General features: G+C 52.7%; 1 long non-coding RNA gene across 1 annotated transcript; it reads right to left on the reverse strand.

Annotated features, from left to right (window-relative positions):
• Positions 1–4,017: 4,017 nt before the first annotated feature.
• Positions 4,018–9,928, reverse strand: LOC113593495 (uncharacterized). Its single transcript, XR_003413667.2, has 3 exons — positions 9,417–9,928; positions 6,594–7,134; positions 4,018–5,166 (listed from the first exon to the last, which is right to left on the reverse strand). It is a non-coding gene; the product is annotated as an uncharacterized LOC113593495 (long non-coding RNA).
• Positions 9,929–10,156: the final 228 nt, after the last annotated feature.

The following is a 10,156-nucleotide window of genomic DNA, read 5'->3' on the forward strand; positions in this document are numbered from 1 at the left end:
CAGCATTCCCATGCCATGTGGTTTTTGAGGTGACCCTGTCGGCACTTTGGTTTTCCCCAGCTGTGCCTGCCTCTCCAGGATACGGGGGGCTGTGGTCCCCGCAAGAGGCGGGCTCTGCCCTCCAGGTGGACTGAGCCATAAAGCACGGGCCCTGACGCCTCCAGACCCTCTCCCCATTGCCCTGCTCCCTTTGGGGACCCAGCTCTGCACCCCTCTCTGCTTCCTCCAGGTTCCCCTACTCTGAGCCCATCACTCCCGCCACAACCGCCGCCCCCCCCCCAACTTCAACCTTCCCAGAGCCGGTGCCCACCTAGCTGCCGGTGACCTTGTCTGGCCTGGGCAGAGGGGACCCTAGCCCTCTGGGTCTTGATGTCCCCTCTCTGCAATGACTGCCTGATGCCCACCCACGGCAAGGGGGATCTTGAAGGCCGCAGATGCGCCAGCAGGGAGGAGGCCACAGCCAACCCTCCCCACGGGCGGTGAGCTGCGGGACTTTTCGAGCCTTGGTTTCTTTCCAGTGAGATGGGGCCTTGGGCTTGCAGAGTTAAAAGCAGTAATCTAGGAACCCTCATCAAGAGAGTGTTTAGAGGGGCTGGTCTCGTTTCTGAGCTTGTTTCCCCTTGTGAGGCAGACCTTACGCGTGAGGATCCCCAAGCCTAGTCATGGTACCCCCGGCCCCTGCCCCCCTGCCGGCTGGAGGGCTCAAGGTCACACTGCCAAACTAACCACCTTTGGCAGAGGCGGGGTCGAGGCCCAGGGTCAGCCAGAGAGGGGTAAACTGCGGAACTCCCATGTGTTTGGGGGATCGGGTGTCGGTTGCCCGGAGGAGGGAGGGTGACAGTGCTGTAGCTGGAGTCAAATTCTCACCCCGCTACTACTCTGCCCGCCGTCCCCCCATTGTACACACGGGGAAACTGCGATCCAGAAAGAGGAAGAGCCTGACTCCAGGCTGCGTTGGTTCTTTAAAGCCTTTGCGCCCTGTTTCCCCGTCTGGGGGTGGGGGGCAGCCCTGTGTTGCAACAGGCAGCAGCCTTTCCAGCCAGTGGTGGGGACTTAGAATTTAGCCCCAGGGTCAGGTATCAGTTCCTACTCATAAATGTCAAGTATTGAGGAGGCTCCTAAGACGCCCAGCTGGCCATCAGTGGAGGTAGATGACTCTTCACCATGTCCCCAGACTCCGCTACATCTGTGGGACCTCCATTCAACCTCCAGGGCCCGCCTCCCACATCCCCTCCAGGCAGCCCACCCTGCTCTCTCCAGACCAAGACCTGGCTGCCCCTCTGGCTTCCGCAGACCTGTCCCTGACCGCCCTGAGCTGAGGTTGCCCGGCTCTGTGTCACCCAGGCTGGGGCCTCCTGCACAGGGGACTGCATCTTATCTTTAAACCCTCAGCGTTAGGGGCACCTGGGTGGCTCAGTCGGTTGAGCGTCCGACTTCGGCTCAGGTCGTGATCTCACGGCTCATGGGTTCGAGCCCCGTGTCGGGCTCTGTGCTGACAGCTCAGAGCCTGGAGCCTGCTTCATGTTCTGTGTCTCCCTCTCTGTCCCTCCCCCGCTCATGCTGTCTCTCTCTGTGTCTCAAAAATAAATAAACATTAAAAAAATTTTTTTAAAATAATAAACCCTCAGCATTAAGTGAATGTTTAATGAAAGGACAATGAGCAAGGGAACTTTGTCTAAAGTTCCCTCCTACAGATGGGACCCGCCTTGGGATGGACGGGTGGACTCTAGTCGAGTCTCAGCTTGGGGGTGTAACAACAGGTGACCTTGAGCAAGCTCTATGCACTCTGGGGCCCCCATTTCCTTCATCCATAACACTGGATAATGAAGCATGAGCTAGGAGAGTCAAGAATGCCCTATTGATTGAAAAGCCACTTTTCTATGGTATTTACATCACTGTATTAATATATTGGACTACTTAGAAATATAAATACAAACTCTTTTTCTAATTTTTTAATGTTTGTTTCTTCTTGAGAGAGTGTGTGAGCAGGGGAGGGGCAGAGAGAGAGGGAGGGAGAGAGAATCCCAAGCAGGCTCTACACTGTCAGCACAGAGCCCGCCGTGGGGCTCAAACTCATGAGGGGTGAGATCATGACCTGAGCTGAAATCAAGTTTCAAACACTTAACCGACTGAGCCACTCAAACACCCCCAAACTCAAATATATAAATGCAAGGTCACTAATTCTGAAAAAACCCGCACCCGCCTATTAACAGAACTTCCTTCGCAAAGCGGGCTGGGTCGTGGATGAAATCTGCACTATTTACCGCATACATTTCTGTGTGGCTTGAAGTCTTTGCTTGTTATGGTTTTTGAATGACAAAAAATTAAGTGTCGATGAAAATGTGAATGATAAACTCAGCCTTGGATTTGTTTTGAGAATCAAAGGAGATCACAAGTGTCAACTTCAGAGCCCATAGCAGACTGTTTACTGTGACCAATCTTCTGACAGTTACTGGCCCCCCCCCGGACTCTAATTCTCACATCCAGCAGAAGCTGGTCCATTTCTCAGTGGAGACACTGAGGCCCTGGACAATCTGACTCCAGACCCACACTCAATGCCAGGATTTCCACCTGATCTAATCTGGTTTTGAAGCTCCCCATACACACACACGTGTGCTCACATGCGCAGCCACAAACATATGCACGCATGCATGCACATACACAGAGATACACGTGTGCGCGTGCAGGCTCAAAGACACGCGCAGACACGCACACACATGCACACGCAAACACGCCGTTTCTATTTCCCACCAAGCCCATGCTCACGGCCCTGGGAACTTGGCCGTTTCCAGGAATTGCAACTCCCCTATGCATCCGGCACCAGCCACTTCCTTCAGACCCCAGGAGGGGGCCTCACGAGCTGAGCTTTGCTCTGCTCCAGTTTTCTCCAGAGATTTCTCAGGTCGGCCTTGTGGGAGTGCCGCCCTCAGTTCCTGGAGCTTCCTGGTCCAGGGGGGAGCGGCGAGGTTTCCGCTTAGAGATTTCAACATCCACGTCTAAATGACTGGCTCTTTTGCCTGGAGGCAGCTCAAAGCAAAGGGGAACTTGAGGTCTGGGACACCCTGTCTTAACGTGTCCTCACTGTGCTGTGTGACCTGCGGCCCGGTGATGCGCCTCTCTGAGCCGCAGTTTCCTCATTGATAACAGGGGAAGTAGTGTCTCCTACCAGGGCTCTGAGAATCAAAGGCAGGACACTGCGAAGCTCACAGACGTCAGCTGCACAGGATGACCGTCCTGAGTCACTGTGGACTTGTCACTTTCCCATCCGCTTGCTCTTCCTGCTACGGATAAAGGTCCCCAGTCCTTACCTAGCCCCTGTGATGTGGTACAAGGGTCACAGTGGGGGACCTTGGGAAATTCACTTCACCCCTTGGTGCCTCAGTTTCCTCATTTGTGTAATAAGGATATTCCTCCCGCCCTCCCTCTCTGTCATCTGATAGCTATAGCGGAAGGGTCAGGATTGTATTCACCGAGAAGAGTTTCTGTGTAAGGGATTCGGAGGACGGCAATGCAGGCAGCCAGTAAATGACCGAGAAGAAGCGCCCTCCCTCTGACCACGAATCCGGCTCAATCTTAGAATCGCGGGGTGCCCTGGTGGCTCAGTCAGTGAGGCGTCTGAGTTCAGCTCAGATCATGATCTCACGGTTCGTGAGTTCGAGCCCCGCATTGGGCTCTCTGCTGTCAGCACAGAGCCCACTTCGGATCCTCTGTCTCCTTCTCTCTCTGCCCCTCCCCTGGACTCTCTCTCTCTCTCTCTCAGAAATAAGTAAACATGAAAAGAAAAAGAGAAGAAGAAAAAAGTAAATGTGAGAATTGCCAACACCCAGGGGCACCTAGGTGGCTCAGTCGGTTGGGCTTCCGACTTCAGCTCAGGTCATGATCTCACGGCTCGTGAGTTCGAGCCCCGCGTCAGGCTCTGTGCTGACAGCTCAGAGCCTGGATCCTGCTTCAGATTCTGTGTCTCCCTCTCTCTCTCTGCCCCTCCCCTGCTCATGCTCTGCCTTTCTCTGTCTCAAAAATAAATAAAAACATCAAAAAAAATTAAAAAAAAAAAAGAATTGCCAACACCAAATACTTGCCTGTGTTGGCGACGGAGGGCAACATCCCCTCCCTGCTGGGATCACCCAACCTTTTGGTTTCTAACCGGTGTAAACATCACATAAAATTAACCATTTGATTGTGAACAATGCAGTGGTGGGTAGTACATTCACAATGTCGTGCGACCAGCAGATCTGTCCGGTTCCAGAACATTCCCGTCACCCCAAAAGGAGACCCTGGGCCCATTAGCAGTCACTCCCTATTTCTCCTAACCTCTCCAGCCCCTGGCGACCACTAATCTCCTTCCTAAGTCTGCTCTGGACTGTTCTGGACTTTCTGGACTTTCTGCCTGTTCTGGACTTCTCACGTAGATAGAATCATACACTATGTGGGTTTTTTGTGTGTCTGGTGTCTTCCGCTGAGCGCGTTTCCAAGGTTCCTCCGCGTTGTAGCGCGTGTCAGGGCTTCATTCCTTTCTCCGGCTGAATAATATTCCACTGCAGGGATGGACCACATTTTGTTTATCCGTTCATCCATTGATGGACATTTGGGCACTTTCTACCTTTTGGCAATTGCGAACAGGGCTGCTGCGAACGGGGCGTACGAGGATTTGTGTGAACACCTGTTCTCACTTCTTTTGGGTCTATCCCCAGGAATGGGATTGCCAGATCATGAGGTACCTCTACATTTAGCCTTTCGAGGAAGTGCCGAGCCATTTTCCACAGGGGGTTGTACCCTACATCGGACTTTCCGCCAACCTATCTGAGCCGATGTCTTTAAGAGCCTTGTTCCTCGCAGGGGCACCTGGGTGGCTCACTCGGTCAAGTGTCCGACTTCGGCTCAGGTCATGATCTCATGGTTGGTGAGTTCGAGCCCAGCATCGGGCTCGTTGGGCTCTGTGCTGACAGTTCAGAGCCTGGAGCCCGCTTCAGATTCTGTGTCTCCCTCTCTGCCCCTTTCCTGCTTGCACTGTGTGGGTCTCTCTCTCTCTCCAAAATAAACATTAAAAAAAAAATTTTTTTTTAAAGCCTGTTTCTGTCCCTCGCAAGGGCAAACCCACTGAGGTCAACCCAGGGCGGGAGGCCTATCCACAGGTCTTCCAGGAGCCTTGCTGGTGCTGGCAGAATCCTGGGGACAAAGCAAATAGAGGGAAGGAAGGGAAAAATTAAGGGAACTTCCGATATGAAATGTGATGCAGCTTTGAACAAAGCAGTTACACCCTGGGAGAGAAAATCCGGTCGCAAAGGGTGGTGTGATTTTTCCAAAACTTTTGTAAAATGTGGACAGGATCCCCATATAGGAGGACACGGAGAGGCCGAGAAGACAGAGCTTCTAACCTGGGAAAGTGGGCGGGGGCAGGGGGGGAGGGGTGTTTCCTACCCCGCCCCCCCCCACCCCCGGCCTGTCGCGTGCACATGCATGCCTGAGCGGTTTGAAAAAAAATCCATTGAAGAATATTCAAAGGAAGTAAAAATGACGAAGCCCATGCTGGCAGCAATTGTGGGTCTTTGTTTTGGAGACAGCTGTGCTTTTCGGAGGAAAAAAAGCGCCAGATTTGCATGGAGACGGTCTCTTTCCGCGTCAACCTGGATATAAAGCTTCCTTTCAGGACCTCTGTCTACGTGAAAGTCTCTCCAGCTTCTTCTCCCTGGCAGAGTCTCTCGGTTGCCTTCCTCCCTCTATCTGTTGATTCACCCACTCACTCATTCATTCGTTTGCCACACGCCTAACTGGGGGAACTTTCTATCTAGCATCTAAAACCCCACGATGAAACTACGATGCGTGGTCAGTGATTTGAAGGGAACATCCAAGGTACAAAGAAAGCGAAGGAGTGGCGCCCGGTCTGGGAGGTTACATGTCATGAGGATGAATAAGAGCATGCCAGGCAGAGGGGATGGCACGTGCCAAGGCTCTGGGGTACAAATGAGCCTGGCTGTGGGAGGGAGGGGTGGGAGGGAGTCAAGGTTGAGGGGTTTGGGGGGGGGGGTGAGAGACAAATATCTATTATGTTTGGAGGCAATGGGGAGCCATGGGAGGCTTCAGAGCACAGCAGGGGAATAGCCCCATTTATACTTTTTTAATCATAAAACCCACAATCAAATTCACAATTTCAAAGTGAACAATTCCATGGCATTTAGCACATCCACGACGTCGTACAGTCATCATCTCGAACGTTTGTATCACCCCCAAAGGGAACCCTGCGCCCATGACTCATCACTCCCCAGTCCCCCACCCCCAGCCCCTGGCAACCACTCTGCCTTCTGTCTCTATGGATTTGCCTGTTCTGGACATTTCCTATCAATGGGATCACACACCGTGTGACCTTTTGTGTCTGGCTTCTTCAATTTATACTTGTAAAAGAGTAATCTGGAAGGGCAGGAGTGGAAGCAGGCACTGTGCTGTGCCATGCACACCCCTGGATGCCTACCCCCATTTAACCGCAGCCAAAGGAACTCTGCTGGAGGCACCCCCTTTCGTGTTCACCCCTCCCTCCCCCCCACCGCACAGACTCCCCGCCCTTGTCTGCCCCGGAGCTTTCTTTAAAAATCACTCACCCGCAAATCCTCTCCCAGGCTCTGCTCCAGGGGCAGGCCACAGGTGCTAGAGGCCAGGGGGGAGGGTGTCATGTCCTCCAGTCCCCTGTACATGCCTCTCCTGCCCCGAAGTGGGCCAAGAGAAACAGAGCCGCGGCCCCTGTGTGCTGGATGGGCAGCTGTTTGGCAAAATGATCCGATACAGTTACCAGGAAGGATTTTCCAAGCAGTTCCATCGGTGCAGTGATGCCTCCGCTCCGTGAAGCTCTGTCAGAGCAGCCTCGACCTCAGGCCATTGTGTGACCCTTCCCCCGGAGCCCGGACCTGAGCTGTCCACTCACTCCATCTTCTGGTCATCAGCATTCTTGGTGGATTATTGCAGTGGGCGGGGATGGCTGGGCTCAGCTGTGTCCCTCAGAAAACTTTCCAGTGTCTGAGTAAGCAGGAGCCTAGGTGAGCTGGGAGTGTCCTGGATGACATCAGATGCTTTAGAACATCGGGCACAGCACAGGGCACTCGCCACACAGGCTGCCTTCATCTTTCATCGTCCTTTCATCACAACCTGTTTTACAGATGAGGAAACTGAGGCCCGGAGAGGTGGTTTAACAATCTTTAGCACACCACTAATAAAGGCTGTATCCATGAGAATTTCTAGCTGCATAAAGCCAAAAGGGAACTAATTGGCTAATGGAATAGACAATGACAGCTTCAGGCTCGGCTGGATCAAGGGACTTAACCAACCTCACAGGGTAGCATCTTTCTCCATCTCTTGGCTCTGCTGTCCTTGTGTCAGCTTCATTGCCGGACGAGATGGCAGCCGGAAACTCTGAACTGACCCTTATCCACTTAAGCAACGTTTAAAAAGCTCTGTTGTCTGATAGCTATGATGGAAGTACCAGGATTGCATCTCACTTACTCAGCCTGGAGCACACGACTGTCTCTGAACCAATCATAGTGACCAAAGGGCCACTCTAGACTGATGGGCAGTGCCTGGGTGACCTCGCTGAGAAGGGAGAAGCCTGTACATACTAAGATGTTGATCCCAGGAGAAACGGAAACATACCCAGCAAGGGGGTAGAGCCAGGATCCAAACCCAGAACCTCACCCTTGGGATGTTGTCGTCTCAGCCCCTTTTGTCCCGGTACATTCACCCTTTCAGACGCCTCCAGCTTCAAAATTGCCATCATCAGGCCTGGGGAGGACCCCTGGAGTCCCCCGCCGCCGTTGAATCCCAATACCCGCCCTCCCCACCCCATCCCACCCCCGTCTCAGTTTCTTCATCTGTAAAATGGGTCATAGGGAGGAGGCAGCTTGCACTCGGTGAATGGTCAAAGGTCACCCTGGGATTACAAAAAACAAGATCCACAGTGAGAGTGCGAGGAAAGGACTTCTTTGAGCGACGATGGGGTCCACATGGGAAGAGGTGTCCCATCCAGGGGTCAGGACTCAGCAGGGAAGGTACAGTGGGTGCCAGGCGCTTGGGAGCAGCTGGGGGCACAGCAGAGGCGGAGCACGTGGCCACCAGCCCAGCACTGGGAGGCCAGCCTCTGAAGGCTGCATTCATCTTCCTAGGAAAGGCACAATTCTCTCTTTCCCCTCAGCCCCTCCCCGGCCCCCTCCTCCGCCCTAGTTTCTTGTTTACCCATTCAGGGCTACGATTTATTTTCGGACCAGAATGTCCGTCCTCCTCACTCTCCATGGCCACCTGCCAGAGCCATGCACTGGCCACACCAGGAGAAAAGAGGCCAGAAAGAATCTAGCCTAGCTGAGAGGAGGGAGCGTCTTGGGGAAGGTTCTAGGTCAGGCCTGGTCTTTGACCTCCTGTTTATCCTCCTAGACAACCACGAGGGGTGTGGGTGGCCCCAAATTTCCGATTTCTCCACACTCCTAATGAAGGGAGAGATTGAAATGCTGTTTACAGCACTGTCTTTGCTGCGGACGTGAACAACATCACCCTGGCTTGGGTGAGCCAGGCGTGGTCCAGGGTGAGTGGCGAGGTGTTTAAACATAAAGACTCCTTCAGTTCGTGTCAACAAAAGACGATGCACCCATTTTCATTTTCATTTTTAAAGCTATATTATTTTATTCTGTTTACTAGATTTGATAAAGTTGAGTTCACGATCAGCCCCCCACCTTCAACTTGGCAAACTCCTATTCATTCTTCAAAACCCAATGCACACACGCCCTCGCCCATCCTTCACACGTCCACACAAATGCTACGTCTTTCCCCTCTCTGTGCTGTAAGGGAGGAAATCCCGCAGCACTGTGGTCATCTGTCTATGACCCTCCCCTTCTGAGCCCTATTCTAGTACCCACTTCAGTGCCTGGTATACAGCAGATACTCAGTAAATGTAGAGATTTGGGGGAACATTTTAGACACAGCTTCACTGAGATGTAATTCACATACCATTCGATTCATCCATTAAAGTATACAGCTCACTGGTTTTTAGGCTATTCACAGACATCATCAACCATCACCACAAGTTTAGAAAACTAAACTGTCCCCCAAATAAACCCTGTCCCCATTAGCAGTCACTCCCCACCCACCCCTCCCCCAGCCCCTGGGCAATCACTAATTTATTTTCTGTCTCCGTGGATTTGCCTGTTCTGGACATTTCAGATGAATAGGATCCTACAACGTGTGGCCTCCTGTGTCTAGTTTCTTTCACCCAGTGCGATGTTTTCAGGGTTCATCCGTGTTGTAGCGCGTGTCAATGTTGTGTTCCTTTTACAGCTGAGTGATATTCCGCTGTCAGTAGTCCCCTGAATTGGGTAGATGAGAGATCCAACCCTGCAGGCTTAGAAATCAGGAATGTGGGCTGGAATCGGCCCCCACTGACTCACCTGTGAAGGGGACCACACAGGTCCTGGATTCCTCCAATCGCCTTGGAGAGACCTGAGGACCCCATGACTGGAAAGCGTTCTTTCGCTGTCAGCTGCTGTAATCACTTCCTCTTGCCTGGATCTCTCCAGAATGAACTTTTTGTTCTTTGAGGTCAATTGGTCTACGTCTCGGGCCTTGTGGGGCCACGGACGGCCCTTTCCGCGGGGCCCACAGTGGCCAGATCTGCAACCCGGATCAGGCCATGCGGTTTGGGGAGTGGCTGATCTAAGCACCTTGCCCTGGGTTTATTTTGGTCGAGGGTGGCAGGCTGGGTCAGCACCTTGGGGGCGGCCTCTGCCCAGGACTGTGAAACCCGAGGCCTCCAATGCATGTCCTTGGCCCTCAGGTGTCTTGGGTAGCATCTGAGGCTGAGAGCCTGGTCTGCGTCCAGCCGGGAAAGGCCAAGGTAAGTGGCTGAGGTCTGCTTCTGGACGCTCTCACTTTGTCAAGAGAATCCTGTCTCTGAACAGCAAGCCCTACCTTTCCCCAGTGTCAGGCATCTGGGTGTCTGCATCAGCCAGGGCTCTCCAGAGAAATGGAGTCAACACAATATATGTTTATTATATACATGAAGAGATTCGTTTTAAGGAATTGGCTCATGTAATGGTGGGAGGTAAGAAATCTGAAATCTATTTCCAACAGGCTGGAAACTCAGGAAGGATTTCTATGTTGCAGTCTTAAACACAATGCCTTTTTCCCT

The sequence above is a fragment of the Acinonyx jubatus genome, chromosome A2 (genome assembly GCF_027475565.1).
Source record: "Acinonyx jubatus isolate Ajub_Pintada_27869175 chromosome A2, VMU_Ajub_asm_v1.0, whole genome shotgun sequence".
In the NCBI taxonomy this organism is placed as follows: domain Eukaryota; kingdom Metazoa; phylum Chordata; class Mammalia; order Carnivora; family Felidae; genus Acinonyx; species Acinonyx jubatus.